This window comes from Arachis hypogaea, chromosome 3 (assembly GCF_003086295.3).
Source record: "Arachis hypogaea cultivar Tifrunner chromosome 3, arahy.Tifrunner.gnm2.J5K5, whole genome shotgun sequence".
Classification (NCBI taxonomy): domain Eukaryota; kingdom Viridiplantae; phylum Streptophyta; class Magnoliopsida; order Fabales; family Fabaceae; genus Arachis; species Arachis hypogaea.
In genome coordinates, this window is record NC_092038.1 from 77,929,054 (window position 1) to 77,941,808 (window position 12,755).

Sequence of the window (12,755 nt, forward strand, 5' to 3'; positions counted from 1 at the left end):
TTTATGAAGTGGCCGAACCCCCTTCTTCATTTTGTCCCATCAATTTCATCCAATCTTCCCTTCATTTCTCCTACAAGATAAAGGAAAAAAAATGAGTTTGAATGGTGGCGGAAAAAGTTAGAGAGTGGAATAACTACTTTTTAAATTTTTTTGTTTTTAAATAACTAAATGCTATTCATGAATGTAACCCAACCTACTGATGGAGTGTTCATGTATGCAACATTGGTGACATCAAACTTAGTTTGTGAGCATGTAGTGTAGAAAGAGTGGATTAAGGCTCTTAAGATTGACATGATATCAATTGTGTTCATGCCCTCTTAATATGCCTTGAACACCAAACTTGTTCACTATATGTTGCATACAAGGGTTCATCTAAGTGTTTGTCAAGGTTGATTTGGAATTCATGAACCTTGCTTTATTAACTACTATTAAAGGTCTAAAGGAAAGGATATAAAACATGGGTTGCCTCCCATGAAGCACTTCTTTAGCGTCATTAGCTTCACGTTTGGCCTTTGTCAGGTGGTTGGTAATGTCTCAAATCTTCCCCTCTCGCAGTGAATCTATCTCAGTTGGGTTTATTAAGAATCTTCACATGTTCCAAGGAGAGAAATCTGTTGATGGTGTACACTTGAGGTAGCTGAGATGGAATGGTGGGGAGATGAGGTGGGATAGATAGGAAATAAGTAGAGATTACTTCATCTCCTGGAGAGAAATCCTCTGTAGAGATCTTCTTGTTCCTCCATCCCCTTGGTGCCTTCTTCCTTATTTCTTTTAATGCTACCTGCTCCTTGTGGCCTCTTTTTTCCATGGAAATTTGTTGCTGGTCTGTGACTCCGGTGAGTTTAGCTCCTCTTGGGTTTCCCTTAGCTGTTGTGCCTTCTGATTGTATTGTTTGTCAACCAAAGGGATTCTCAGGTGTATTGTTTGTGCTTCTGTTCTTGTTTCTTCCACCAATGCCTTATTGTGATCCTCCCTTGATTTCTTGTTTTCTTGATCTACTTCTTGTGAGGGTTTGAAGACATTGAAGGTAAGTTGTTCATCATGTATCTTCAGTATTAGCTCTCCCTCGCTCCACATCTATAAGTGCTCTAGCTGTGGCTAGGAATGGTCTTCCCAATATGATTGGATGGAGGTGACTCTCTTCCATCTCCAAGATAACAATTTGAGGTTTCCCTTACAGCCAACTTGTGATCACAATTGAATAAGAGGCGTAGCTCATTACTGAAGCTCTTCATAGGATAAAGCATAAGTTGATCGCTACTCGTCACAGGTCCCTTATCAATCCTTTTTCTCCTATAGCACAAGGGATATGAAAACTCCCTGGGTCCTCTTTTGTAGAAACTCTTTTGATGAGACTGCACTCCTTATTCATCACTATTGTTTCCTTCCTAATTATTTTCTTGGTCAGCAGCTCTTTCATACACTTAATGTATGAGGGATTTCTTGGAGAGCCTTGATGAATGGTATGGTTTACAGGAGAGATGCAAACATGTCAAGGGAACTTTGAGTACACTTCCTTTTACACCCCCCTTGAGTCTTTGGGGAAAAAGGTGCATATGGGTTCAGAATCCCTTCTCCTTACCTTCTTTGTGTGAGTTGTTCTTGGTCACCCTTTCTTGCTTCTCTACTGGATATATCCTGAGAGTGTTCTAATGGTTTGTTTCAGTTCTTCCCACTCCCTCAACTAAGTGACGCATTTTGCATCTCGCCATCTTACTTCTTTGCTTCACCCTCCGGTTTTCTCTGTCACTTGGGAGAAACTATCAGTAGCTGGGGAATCTGCGGGAGAGAAGATGCCCACTTGAGACTCCAGCCGTTTGATGGGTCTCCCTAGTTTTTGATATTAGCTCGCACTTCAATCCTTGAATACTCTGTTGTCTGGACTCCTGCATAACTCAGTAGAGTCTCAATTTGAGAGTCTATCTTCGAATGGTGAGGTGATTGAGGTGGGAGGGGTGAGAAGGGCCACTTTAGTTTTGATATGGATGTTGAGAGGTACTGTTGGGTGGTGTTGATATGATCTCTATGTGGAATGTTGGTGAGTTACATTGTTTTGGGTTGTGACGTCTCTAATCTTGGCCTTAATCTTGTGATTTCCCACCCAAAGTTTGGGCGGTTCTTCTAACCAGGATAAATTTGGAGTATGGATCATGGCCGGCCTAGGTGAGTTCCCAACATAGTTGGCTTGTTCCCAGTCACTCTCTTCCTCTGTATTACTCCTTCTTAAGCTGATGATGAAGTGGTGACTGTGCAACTTGGTTCTCTTCCATCTTCTTGTTAAGGTCAGCTAACTACTTGGTGATCATCTTGTTTTGAGCCAGCAGTACATCCATATGGTTTAGCTCCATCACTCCTCGAGTGTTGCTCCTTTCAGAAGCATAGAAGTAGTCATTCTCAGCTACAGTATCGAAGACATTTATAGCTTCTTCAATGTCTTTCCTTATTTAGAGATCCCCCGGATGAGTGGTCTACTGCTTTCTTTGATTCATAAGAAAGACCCTCATAGAAAATGTATAATTGCACCCATTCATTGAACATGTCTGGTGGGCACCTTCTTGTTAAGTCCTTAAACCTCTCTCATGCCTCATAGAGAGTTTCACCATCTTGTTGCCTGAAGGTTTGTACCTCAGTTCTCAACTTATTGATTCTTTGAGGAGGGTAGAATCTCGCCAAGAATTTGTTTACCACATCCTCCCGCGTTGTTAAACTCTCTTTCGAAAAAGATTCTAGCCATTTAGATGCTTTATCCCTGAGTGAAAAAGGAAACAAAAGCAGTCTATAGGTGTCAGGATGAACACCATTAGACGTCACAGTATCACATATCCTTAGGAAGGTGGTTAAATGTTGATTGGGGTCTTCTTGGGCGCTTCCTCCGAATGCACAGTTGTTCTGAACGAGGATGATGAGCTGGGGCTTTAGTTCAAAGTTATTGGCCTGTATGGTTGGCTTTTGAATGCTACTTCCACAATTTCCTGGGTTTGGGTTGATGTAAGAGCCTAGAACTCTTCTCTCTTGTCCAGCATGATTCACTGGGCCTTCTCTGGCATGGTTGTGAGCTTCTTCTCATGGTGGTTCTCCATATTCTCCTCCATGTCTGTTTCAAAATACTCCTCCTCTTCCTCAGCACCAACGACTCTCTTCCCTCTTGCTTGCCTCCTTAATCTAAGGAAGGTCCTCTCAAGTTTAGAATCAAAGGAAGTTGAAGCTCCGCTTCTTCTACCTGTCATACAACCAACAAAGCAAAAAGCAAGAAAGAAAATAAATGAAGAAATTACTCTTGTTAGAATGGCTGTTAGTGTGAGTGGTGCAATGTATCAAACAGTTAGTGGGTTAGTGAAATAAATTGTAGATAACAAGGAAAACAGATGAAGAAGATAGAAAAAGGAAACAAAATAGCTAAACTGGAAGTAAATGACTAAGATGAAATAATCAAAACAAAGAAAATTGCTCAATTTAGTTATCCTCCAACTTAATCATTGACGATACAAAATCAATCCCCGGCAACAGCGCCATAAACTTGATGCACGGAAATTTGTCTCTCAACAAATTTCCCTTCAGCAAGTATACCGAATTGTCGTCAAGTAAAAACTCACAACAGAGTGAGGTCGAATCCCACAGGGATTGATTTGTCAAGCAACTTTAATTAGAGGAATGTTCTAGTTGAGCTAAGCAGAAGTTGAGTTGATAATCGCAGAAAATTAAATGGCGGGAAAGCAAATGATAGAAAATGTAAATGCTGGAAATAAATGGCGGAATATAAATTGTAGAAAGTAAATTGCAGAATCTTAAATGGGGATTTGGGGAGATGAACATAAAAGTAAATGGCAAAAGGGAAAGATCAGAAATGGGGGATTCATTGGGCATAGGCAATGTTGCATTCTCCGGATCAAGTTCATTCTCATCTCTTCTTCAATTAATGCATTCATTGATCTCCTTGGCAATCTTAAGTGATTATATCCCAATTTCTTGGCAACCTAATCTCTCTAAGCTTGAACAATTGCCCAATTTCTTGATTTAATTGCTCATGGGAAGAGATGAAGTATGGTCACTGATTATACCACATGTATTTCCAAATCAAAGCGTTGATAGGATTATATGTCACTATATCCATCAAAACCCCAATTTGGTCCAACATGAGAAAGCAATTCTAGCATGATCTCCTCATCCCTTTTCCAAGGCTCAGAGGAGATCCAATTATGGAGAGTTTCTTTTCCAAGACAACTAACCAATTGATTTAAGATCGAAAGCTTTCTAGTAAATCGAGAGAAAAGAAAGCGGAAGAAGAATGAAAAATATAATTGATCCATCAAATTACAACAGAGCTCCCTAACCCAATGAAAAGGGGTTTAGTTGTTCATTGCTCTGAAAATGGAAGATGATAGAGAAGAGTGCATTCTCAAAAGTAAACTAGAATTTACAGGAAAAGTAAATATATAGAATGTAGTTCCCAATAATGCCCAGCCTTCTCTCTAGTTCAAAACTACTTCCTATATATACTACTATTCTGATCTTCTAATTAGCTCTTCAAGTCTTGGATATGGACCCTTGATCTTTAGTTGAAGCAGTTACAGTCTTCAGTGGGCTTAACTTTGCTTGTAGAAAGAATGTGAGTCAGGCATGGTAGGACGTTAGTTAGGACGTTAGTGGCGTTAACGTTAGGTGTAAACTTGGGTTCGAAAGCGTTAAGGACGATAACTTTGTCACTAATGTTCCAAACCAGTTGATCCATGTTAACATTCAACGTTAGTGGTACTAATGTGACCACGAACGTAGCCTCTTAGCCCTTCGCAAGCGTTATTGGCACTCACGTTAATGATCCACGTTAGTGTAACTAACATGGCCCTTAACGTGGGCATGCCCAAGCTCGAGGGCGTTAGTGACACTCACCTTTGTCACTAACGCTTCAAAACGCCCCTTCTTTACACGTTAGTGCCTCATGTTAATGGCATTAATGTGACCACTAACGTGGTTGTGCTTGCCATCTCCAATGTTAGTGACAAAGGTTAGTGTCACTAACGTTGGCCCATCATTCATTGCTCCACGTTACCATTAACGTTAGTGGTCTTAACATGACGACTAACGTAGGCAATCTTGGCCTGATCTAGTGTTAGTGACAAAGGTGAGTGTCACTAACGTTGGCGATCTCTTCTTATTCCAAGTTAGAGTTCACGTTAATTGAATTAACGTGACTCTTAACGTGGCTTTGTGTGGCCTTTTGGAACGTTAGTGGTGTTTACTTTTACCACTAACGTTGGAGCTTCCCTTTCCTTCCATGTTACTTCCCACGTTAATGTAACTAACGTGGCAACTAACGTGGGTTATGATGGCTTTTGAAGGCGTTATTGATGATAACGTTTCCACTAACGCTGCAAGCTTGCTCCCATTCCACGTTAGTGGTCACGTTAGTGAGACTAACGTGGCGGCTAACGTGGCTCTTCTTTGCTTCCTTTGTCCTGAAATCAAACAAACAGGGTGCATCAAAGCTCTGTTCCAAGTCATGAGATCATGCATCGTCCATTTTATCATTCAATTCATGCATAATTCTCATGAAATCATGTAAAGTTCTCAATGTTTTCTTGAATCAAGATGTAAGTGTATTTTTACCCAAAACTTGCTTATTTACTAAGAAAATGCATGAAACTACCCTAAAACAGTAAAGAAAAGGTCGGTGAAACTGGCCAAGATGCCCTAGCATCACTTCCACAAGGTTCCAACCACCAAAACTCAAATCCAATGGCCACAATCAACTCTACCAATCACCATATTCAAGCTATATATTCCAATACCACCATGATTAATACCTAGGTTCACAGAATTATCAATTTACAAGGGCAAAGAGTTTTTTAGCTTTTCCAATGGTGATTAGGGGCACAAACCAATAATAACCCACTATTGGATGGCACCAAAACAACCAAAATCACAAAATTTATTCAAAATCTAAACCTAAATTTTCAAAATTCTTAAGGCTGAAGAACGGAGTGTGAAATTCAAAATCTTACTAGCAAAGCCTAGTTAGAACTGACGAGCTTCGCATAGCCGAAAATGGCACACAAATCAGAGCACCGTAGCTCAAGTTATGATTAATTAAAGAAAATTGTGAATAGTGTTAATGGTGTTCTTCTCTCTTCTCACTTGGCAGCTGCTCTTGTGTTTGAAGGTGAGAATGAGGCTGAATGGTTCATTAATTGGCTATATATATGTATGGCTTCGGCCCAACTTAGATCTAGTCCAATCCGTTAACATTTTTGGCCCGTTTGGCCCAACTTTGGGCCAAACCTTTAGAATTAGCGTTTGGTTTTTGACTTTATTTATTTTCCTAAGTTATTTTTTAGTTTTTATTACTCTCACGTAGTATCGGATAGACTTAAGCCGGTACTACCGGCTAATTTACCGGCACGCATTTTTACGTAATTTTTCGTAGAAAATTATATTTTTCCACTCGAAAAAATTCACTAAATGAAAATCTCACCTCTAAAATTTTAATTTAAGAGTTCTAAAATTTTAAACTTATTCTGGACAAATAAATTTATTATTTTATTATATTTTAACCGGTAATTTGGCTATCGGTTCTTACATAGTAAATACCAGAAAACCGAAAACAGGAAAAATAGCATAAGCAATAAAGAAAGGGAAATAGGAACAAAAGAAAACTCAACCACCTCAGTCATCACGATGGACATCTCCCTCCTCAGGATATGCTCCATGTGGTCCTCTTAGTCACCCTATCTCTTGTCTCACTTAGAGAAGTTTATGACATTGACTCTCTTACTCTGTCACAATCTGATGGAGAAGGATGTCATGGCTATCTTGGGTTACCCTCATCTGTTCAAGAGAGGAAGTCAGCTGCTGGCAATACTATTGAGATGGAAAGTTATGCCTTTAAGGCGTGAGAGTCTAATCTTGTAGTGGTGGTGGTAGAGCATGCTGAGCTTCTTCTTCGGCTGCTTGCTCTCTCCTTTGAACTCGAGCATATTCTCTTGCCTATTCCATAGTCTTCTTGGAGATCAGCCTCTCAATGGGAATGAGGAAGTCATTCTCCAAGTTGACCCTTGAAGGTTCGCAAAGGTGGTGAATAAGGTGAGGGAATGCCAACTTAGAATGTGTGTTAGCGTTGGAGGTGATGTTTTAAATCTGTCGGGGAATGATTGCACCCACATCTACCTCATTATCCTTCATAATGCAGTTGACCAATATGGCTCTATCCACAGTTCAGTCAGAGCGGTTGCTCATCAGAATAATAGATCTCTGAACAAACTCAAACCACCCTTTAGCTACAGCTTTATCATCACTGCATGCCAGTTGGTTCGGCTGCCTATCCACACCTAATTTCCATTGGACACCCGGGAGGCATATGTCTGTAAGCCCCTCATCATAATTCCTATAGCATATCATCCTCAAACTGTAGTCATGCACATGTGGGTTCAGCGGTGGCAACTGGAATATTTTCCTTAAACTCCTCGGGCTAAAGTCGAGGACAATTTCTCGTACAAAGGTGCGGTAGTTCTTCTCATTCACATCACTAACATCTTTGTAAATAATCCATGTATTTCCATAAAATTTTTAGACCTTCAGCTGGCCCACCTTAATATGTGGATGATGAGCGGATAATTTATACGCTTTTTGGCATTGTTTTCAGTATGTTTTTAGTATATTTTAGTTAGTTTTTATTATATTTTTATTAGTTTTTAGTTAAAATTCACTTTTCTGGACTTTACTATGAGTTTGTGTATTTTTCTGTGATTTCAGGTATTTTCTGGCTGAAATTGAGGGTCCTGAGCAAAAATCTGATTCAGAGGCTGAAAAGGACTGCAGATGCTGTTGGATTCTGACCTCCCTGCACTCGAAGTAGATTTTCTGGAGCTACAGACGCCCAATTGGCGCGCTCTCAACGGCGTTGAAAAGTAGACATCCTGGGCTTTCCAGCAATGTATAATAGTCCATACTTTGCCCGAGATTTAATGGCTCAAACCGGCGTTGCAAATCAGCTTCAGAATTCCCAGCGTTTAACGCTGGAACTGGCATAAAAATTGGAGTTAAACGCCCAAACTGGCATAAAAGCTGGCGTTTAACTCTAGAAAAAGTCTCTACACATGAAAGCTTCAATGCTCAGCCCAAGCACACACTAAGTGGACCCAGAAGTGGATTTTTACGTCATTTACTCATTTCTGTATACCCTAGGTTACTAGTTCACTATTAATAGGATCTTTTGACATTGTATCTGTACCTCATGACACTTTACACGTTTCTCATTGTATCTTCTACAGCATGAGTCTCTAAACCCCATGGTTGGGGGTGAGGAGCTCTGCTGTGTCTTGATGGATTAATGCAATTACTACTGTTTTTCATTCAATCATGCTTGCTTCCATTCTAAGATATCACTTGTTCTTAAACCTGATGAATGTAATGATCCGTGACACTCATCATCATTCTCAACTATGAACGTGTGCCTGACAACCACCTCCGTTCTACCTTAGATTGAGTAGATATCTCTTGGATTCCTTAATTAGAATCTTCGTGGTATAAGCTAGAATTGATGGCGGCATTCAAGAGAATACGGAAGGGCTAAACCTTGTCTGTGGTATTCTGAGTAGGATTCAATGATTGAATGACTGTGACGAGCTTCAAACTCCTGAAGGCTGGGCGTCAGTGACAGACGCAAAAGAATCACTAGATTCTATTCTGACCTGATTGAGAACCGACAGATGAATAGCCGTGCCGTGACAGGGCGCGTTGAAAATTTTCACTGAGAGGATGGGAGGTAGCCATTGACAACGGTGAAACCCTACATATAGCTTGCCATGGAAGGAGCCTTGCGTGCTTGAAGAAGAAGACAGTAAGAAAGCAGAGATTCAGAAGATAGAGCATCTCCAAAACCTCAACCTGTTCTCCATTATTGCAAAACAAGTACTTATTTCATGTTCTTTTTCTTTTTACAATCAACCCTGATAATTATTGATATCCTGACTAAGAGTTACAAGATAACCATAGCTTGCTTCAAGCCGACAATCTCCGTGGGATCGACCCTTACTCACGTAAGGTATTACTTGGACGACCCAGTGCACTTGCTGGTTAGTTGTGCGGAATTGCAAAAGTGTGATTGCAATTTCGTGCACCAAGTTTTTGGCGCCGTTGCCGGGGATTGTTCGAGTTTGGACAACTGACGGCTTATCTTGTTGCTTAGATTAGGACTGTTTTATTTTTTGTTGGTTTAGAGTCTTTTAGTTGAGTCTAGTCTCATATTTTAAGTTTGGTGTCAATTGCATGCTTTTATTTTTCTTTTAATTTTCAAATTTGCATGTCCTTAGTCCCTTTTTGATTCGTAAAAATTCTAAGTTTGGTGTCCTCTTTGTGTTTTTCCCTTAAAATTTTCGAAAATTTGTGTCTAATTTTCTAAAAATTTTAAGTTTGGTGTCATTTTGTTGTTTCTCTCTTTCCTCATTTCAAAAAAAAAATCAAATCTTTTTCAAAATAATTTTCAATCATATCTTTTCAATTGCTAATTCCAAAATCTTTTTAATTGACTAATTGATTTAGTTTTCAATTTGCTTTGATTTTATTTTTCTTTTAGTTTTTGACATTTTATTTTATTTTCCTTTTGTTTTATTTTATTATTTTCGGTAAAAAAAAATAAAATATTTTAATCTACTTGCAATCCATATCATTTCCCTTTCTCCATCATGGACCTAAGTGGAATTGAGCAGTCCAGAAGGACTTTGGGGTCATATGCTAACCCCATTACAGCTGCATATGGGAGTAGCATCTGTATACCTCCCATCAAAGCAAGCAGCTTTGAGCTAAACCCTCAACTCATTATCATGGTGCAGCAAAATTGCCAGTATTCCGGTCTTCCACAGGAAGAACCTACTGAATTTCTGGCACAATTCTTACAACTTGCTGACACAGTACGTGATAAAGAGGTGGATCAGGACGTCTACAGATTATTACTATTTCCATTTGCTGTAAAAGATCAAGCTAAGAGGTGGTTAAATAACCAACCTACGGCAAGCATAAAGACATGGAAACAGTTGTCAAACGAATTCCTGAATCAATTTTACCCTCCAAAAAGGATGACACAGCTAAGGCTGGACATCCAAGGCTTTAAACAAGAGAATAATGAATCCCTTTACAATGCCTGGGAGAGGTATAGAGGTATGCTAAGAAAATGCCCCTCTGAAATGTTTTCAGAGTGGGTACAGTTAGACATCTTCTACTATGGGCTTATAGAAAAAGCTCAGATGTCTTTAGACCACTCAGCTGGTGGATCTATACATATGAGGAAGACGATTGAAGAGGCTCAAGAGCTTATAGATACTGTTGCTAGAAATCAATATTGTACTCTAGCAATGAGTTTTCTACAAAAGAAGAAGTTATGGCAGTAGCCACTGATCCTAATCCTCAAGAACAGATGGTTGAGCTTAATCAGCAATTACAACTGATGACAAAACAGTTAGCAGAATTTAAAGAGATGCTCCAAGAAACTAAAATTGCTAACAAGAACATAGAACTGCAGTTGAATCAGGCAAAACAGCAGATATCTAAACAGATAACAGAAGAATGTCAAGCAGTTCAACTGAGGAGTGGGAAGACATTGAATAACACTGCTCAAAGTAGCAAAAAGCCAAATAAGGAACAATTGACAGAGGATAACCAAACCACTGTTCAAAATCCCTCTGAGGACAGTAAGAGCCCAGAGTGGAGCACTTTTGGCGTTCAAACGCCAGAAAAGAGGGGAAAGCTGGCGTTAAACGCCCATTCCCTGCCCAGTTCTGGCGTTCAAACGCCAGAGAAGGGAGAGAAGATGGCGTTAAACGCCCAATCTTCACCCAATCCTGGCGTTCAGACGCCAAGGGAGGATCAGACACCTGAGAGTGCCGACAGTAATCCTTCTAAAAAGGCTTCTTCAACCACTTCTGTAAGGAATAAACCTGCAGCAACTAAGGTTAAAAAATATAAAGCCAAGATGCCTTATCCTCAGAAACTCCGCCAAGCGGAACAGGATAAGCAATTTGCCCGCTTTGCAGACTACCTAAGGACTCTTGAAATAAAGATTCCGTTTGCAGAGGCACTTGAGCAAATACCTTCTTATGCTAAGTTCATGAAAGAGATCTTAAGTCATAAGAAGGATTGGAGAGAAACTGAAAAATTATTTCTCACTGAAGAATGCAGTGCAGTCATTCTAAAAAGCTTACCAGAAAAGCTTCAAGATCTAGGAAGCGTTATGATACCATGCACATTAGAAGGTGCTTGCACCAAGACAGCCCTATGTGATCTTGGAGCAAGCATCAATCTAATACCTGCATCCACTATCAGAAAGCTTGGGTTGACTGAAGAAGTCAAACCAACCCGGATATGCCTCCAACTTGCTGATGGCTCCATTAAACATCCATCAGGCATAATAGAGGACATGATTGTCAAGGTTAGGCCATTCGCCTTTCCAACTGACTTTGTGGTGCTGGAAATGGAGGAGCACAAGAGTGCAACTCTCATTCTAGGAAGACCTTTCCTAGCAACTGGACGAACTCTCATTGATGTACAAAAAGGGGAAGTAACCCTGAGAGTCAATGAGGATGAGTTCAAGTTGAATGCTGTAAAAGCTATGCAGCATCCAGACACACCTAATGACTGCATGGGCGCTGACATTATTGACTCTTTGGTGGAAGAGATCAATATGACTGAAAGTCTAGAATCAGAGCTTGATGACATCTTCAAGGATGCTCAGCCTGATAAAGAAGAACCAGAGGAAACAAAGGAATTTTCGAAAATTCCTCAGGAGGAGGATAAACCTCCCAAACCTGAACTCAAACCACTACCACCATCCCTGAAGTATGCATTTCTGGGAGAGGGTGACACTTTTCCAATGATTATAAGCTCTACTTTAAATCCACAGGAAGAGGAAGCACTGATTCAAGTGCTAAGGACACACAAGACAGCTCTTGGGTGGTCCATAAGTGATTTTAAGGGCATTAGCCCAGCTAGATGCATGCACAAGATCCTGTTGGAAGATAATGCCAAACCAGTGGTCCAACCACAAAGGAGGCTAAATCCAGCCATGAAGGAGGTGGTGCAGAAAGAGGTCACTAAATTACTAGAGGCTGGGATTATTTATCCTATTTCTGATAGCTCTTAGGTGAGCCCTGTCTAAGTTGTTCCCAAAAAGGGAGGCATGACAGTGGTTCATAATGAAAAAAATGAACTGGTTCCTACAAGAACAATCACAGGGTGGCGTATGTGTATTGACTACAGAAGGCTCAATACAGCCACCAGAAAGGATCATTTTCCTTTACCATTCATAGACCAAATGCTAGAAAGACTAGCTGGTCATGATTATTACTGCTTTTTGGATGGCTATTCAGGTTACAACCAAATTTCAGTAGATCCTCAAGACCAAGAGAAAACAGCATTTACTTGCCCTTCTGGCGTGTTTGCCTATAGGAGGATGCCTTTTGGTCTGTGTAATGCTCCTGCAACCTTTCAGAGATGCATGCTATCCATCTTCTCTGATATGGTGGAGAAATTCCTGGAAGTCTTCATGGATGACTTCTCGGTATATGGAGACTCATTCAGCTCCTGTCTTGACCACCTAGCACTTGTCCTGAAAAGGTGCTAAGAGACTAACCTGGTTTTAAACTGGGAGAAATGTCACTTTATGGTGACTGAGGGAATTGTCCTTGGGCACAAAATTTCAAGCAGGGGAATAGAGGTGGATAAGGCAAAGGTAGAGGTAATTGAAAAATTACCACCACCTGCCAATTTTA

General features: G+C 40.2%; 1 non-coding gene across 1 annotated transcript; it reads left to right on the top strand.

Moving 5' to 3' along the window:
* The first annotated feature begins 2,536 nt into the window (after positions 1-2,536).
* On the top strand, positions 2,537-2,640 carry LOC112793301 (small nucleolar RNA R71). The gene has a single exon (XR_003197999.1). It is a non-coding gene; the product is annotated as a small nucleolar RNA R71 (small nucleolar RNA).
* Positions 2,641-12,755: the final 10,115 nt, after the last annotated feature.